This window comes from Nelumbo nucifera, chromosome 6, assembly GCF_055504915.1.
Source record: "Nelumbo nucifera cultivar China Antique chromosome 6, China Antique-T2T, whole genome shotgun sequence".
In the NCBI taxonomy this organism is placed as follows: Eukaryota; Viridiplantae; Streptophyta; class Magnoliopsida; order Proteales; family Nelumbonaceae; genus Nelumbo; species Nelumbo nucifera.
In genome coordinates, this window is record NC_142654.1 from 12389375 (window position 1) to 12393518 (window position 4144).

General features: G+C 40.1%; 1 pseudogene; it reads right to left on the reverse strand.

Annotated features, from left to right (window-relative positions):
* Positions 1-504: 504 nt before the first annotated feature.
* Positions 505-2480, reverse strand: LOC104591321 (purple acid phosphatase 22-like; annotated as a pseudogene).
* Positions 2481-4144: the final 1664 nt, after the last annotated feature.

Consider the following 4144-nt stretch of genomic DNA (forward strand, 5'->3'; position numbering starts at 1 on the left):
CCCTATAATGCCCCACACCACATCCCCACCTTGCATTGGGAACATCTCCTGATGATGTCTCCCATACTGTTATCAGGAGATGTTCCCAATACAAGGTGGGAATGTGGTGTGGGGCACACAGATGTGAACTCCATATATACTAGAAAAATTTGTAACTAACTAAAGTGATAACCAATCATCTGATATTTGTCAAAATTCACAGGGGGTTTGATTGGTCAAAAGCCTTTTGTAGCATAAAATTTTTCTTTCTTAAAAAAACAACATTGAAACCAAATAGATCAATTCATATCACCCTTAATGGTATCAAAATTTGAATTGGGAAATTAAAATAAGAAGAATTTAGAGAACAAAGAAAAACGTCTTCCTCACAAAGATTTATTGAGCAACCCGTTGCTTAAAGATGGTTAAAAATAATTGTTTAAAATGTATGTCTGTATTGATACTCAATTGCATATAGTCAATGGGTATGTGATTAATATATAACTGATGAGGTCTGAGGCCTGGAATTACAGGAATATCCCCTAAGAAGTATCAACAATGAAATATTGGGCGAATGAACACTGATCAAAGCATCTATATATTCGGCAGCGATTAGCTTAAAGCTCATCCGAGGTAGACGGTGCATGAGCTTGTAGTGAAACCCCACAGGCACGAGATGCAGCAAGGCTTTCCAACCAAACCTCGTCGCGGATGGTCGAGTCAGGGTCATCGTTGCGGTGCCATGACCAATGGGCATGCGTCTCGTTAACCACCCTCAGCCGCCCATGCCCAAAGCTCGCCTCTTGGAACTGAGATATTGGAGGGCTGGGCTTCTCAAACCTTGAATCAGATAACATAAACAATTCAATTAATTAACAACTTAATATGACTATATGAAGCAAGGTTTTTTTTTTTTTTTTTTTTTTTTTTGGGGGGGGGGGGGGGGTATGCTGTATATATACTCACGTTAAAGCAAACCCTTCTCTATTTCCTCCATCACCTACTGTCATGTGCACTGGACCACATTGGTCCCCCTTATCTGAAAAAACCCAGAATTAATTTAATGGTGAAGGCATGCAACAGGTTGGTTCAGCCGGGCTTAAATGAATCAGGATTTTCGAACCATTCACGACCTGGCTGCTCAGACTGTTCGGCCCGGGAACCATTCAGGCATTTGGTTTCATTTTACCCTTAACCTGGTTCTTGGCCAAAACCCTTGATTTGGTCAGTGATCCGCTGACTCAGGCTGTTGACCCATCAACCCCTTTTGACCTGGTCAACAGTTTTGGTCATTTTTTGTTTTTTAACTATTTTATTTTTAAGTGTCATTCATTCGTTCGAATCAAACAGTCGAATCATCAACCCAAAAATCAGTGGCCAGAACAGTTTCGGTCCCGGGTCTGTTTTTAAAACCTTGCCAATAATGAATGACTTACAAAGCGTTCGTAGGCATGAACGTGGCCAGCAAAAACAATGTCAACTCGGGCCTGATACAGCAAACCCTCCATGGCTTTCCTCATGCTCTCTCCTTCCCCTTGATGGGCAGAATCGGTGTTGTACCACGGTGCGTGAAGGAGGGCCACAATCCATGGGGTCCTGGCCCGGTCGACCTTGGCCAGGTCAGCGTGGAGCCACTTGTACTGGGCCGAGCCAGCATCGAAGTCAGTGTAGGACCCCAGCATGACGACATGGACCCCGGCTACACTGAACGAGTAGTATAGATTGGACCGGGATCCGCTCTCCTCGAAGGGCATCCTCCACCTTGCATTGTAGGCGGTGAAGGCCAGGGGCTGGACAATAGGGACAACTTCGATCTCATGGTTGCCCTCTGTGATCATCCATGGACGACTGCTCGCATATGGCTCCACAAGGCATCCGAAGGTGTCTCAGAGTCTGTTGGCCGTCTGCATAAGAAAGATCTCCTGGGAGCAGAAGGACGTCGTAGTTGCTATTGTTAATGTGCTTCAGGGTCGATGCCGTCCATTCAGTTTGTCCCAAATCTCCTACGTAATATCAAGCAATTTCTATTACGCAATATCAATCAGCTGAGATTCAGCTCTGCTAGTGTGAAAATGATAAGTCCATCCAAAGAAGAGGAAGGAGGAGATAGTGTGTAAGGGGATGCTTGCAATGAGACAATGGTGAATGGTATATAAACCTGCAACTGCAAATTCAATGGGGAACGTCGATGGGGGTGTCTTGAACGAGAACTCCTGGCCGGTTCCACCACAGCGGTAGTAGTAGTATGTGTTGGGATCCAGGGGTCCAATGGTAACGTGATGGATCTTTCCAGAGATGTAAAACAAGTAATGATAGGACGTGTGTTCGCCGGTGGCCAATGCTTCATATTTTCCCGGCGTTTTACCGTATTCGACGATTGAAGGGGCGTGTCTCTCGGCCGTCATCCACGAAATTCTCATATGATCTCTTCCAACCAACGAGATATGAACCTGAAATGTTGACAATGAAGCAGAAAAATAGATGGGTACGTTAGTGGGTATGCATTAAAAGGTTTGTAAATTAACAATTGGGTCTGCACCGAAAATCTGAAATCTGCATGTTCTAAAATGAATCAAGTGGAGAAATAGATTACTGGGTCTTGTAAAGAATCGAACAGACAGAGAGAAAGAGGGAGACCTGTTGCGGTTCGGAACCAGAGCGGTTATGTGGAGTAAATATAATACCCCGAGGAGGAGGTCGGATAAATTCCGGCGATGGCAGCAGTAATTGTACGAATTGCAGGAGGACGAAGATGGCTATTAGCAAGGAAAGCACATTAGACGCCCATGTTTTCTCCATTTCTCTCTCTGTGTTGAGCACTGGCCGATCGAGGAGGGGCGCCATTTGAAGAATTGAACGAAGAATAAGTAGTAGATGCTGCTTAAAACTTCAAATTAAAGAAACGTTTATTAAGAAGGATTCAAACTTGGGAGAGCAAATAAGAATACATTCACAGAATTCCATGGCGTTAAGGAAGTATTTTGGTATACTCAAGTAACTCAGCTTTCAGCATCTCACTGCATATTACATTGAAGTCACATTTGATCATTTAATTATGGGTTGAGTCGATAACAAATATGAAGGAAACCGGGTGTTACCAGATCAACCAGCAAGATTGTATATTTATTATTATTGTTTGTTTTATCTGTTTCACGACTACTTGTAAACAAGGTTGAAGTAGAACAGACGTTTCATTGGAGAATATCCTTCTAATCTGGGGGGTTAGAATGTGTATAAAAAAGCACATTCCAATTGTACATTTGAGAACATAGTTAGCAAAATTGCTTATAAGTTTTAATGATCAAATGATTTTATAAAAATTGATGTTTTTTAATATGTTTGAGCATAGAATTTTTTTAAACGTATTTATTTTTATATCTATATATTTAATATATTAAACACATTTATATGAAAAACATACCAACTTTCTTACTAACTTTTTTTTTTTTAAATAGGAATAATGCATTACAAATAAATTTGTATTTGGCTGCTTTCTTGCCATATTCTTTGTGCAAATTATTTTCACTTGCATGGGTGTAAAAGTATGGGAGTGCTACTAGGCTAAGGTGTAAATTCTGGTTTACTTTTGCTTCAGATTTTACTTTGTCTTATTTGTTTGTGAGAAGTAAAATGAGTGATGGAGGAAGCAAGATGTGTGAATACCCAATTCCCCATTTTAATTTATAAGAGAGAGAATTGAGATGCAAAATTTGTACTACAAATAAATGCAAATGAAACAAAAAGTATAAATTTTGTAGAAAACATAATTACAAACAAACGGATGCAAAACTGAGCTTTTTGCATCCGGTTCAGCTTTCTACTACTGAAAACAAAAAGAGCATAAATTGTAAATTAATGAGCATTTTCCCTGCTGCTTTCACATTTAATAACTGATTAAGTGTATATCTTGACAATAAACACTGACGTGGGATATAAAATGTTGCAGGAATGATCTCTAAGGCTTGAGTGTGACAACATTTGTTTTTGTTGTTGTTGTTGTAGAAGCTGTTAGTTTTGATCTGATGGATTCTATCTATCTTTGGAATACAAATTAAACATGTTATACATCCTAATTAGGCTTATGTTATCTGATGATAGAATTGTACAAGAAGGTATATGGAGGGAATCGAATTGTTAAAAGGTCATCTTACTGATGTTCCTTCAT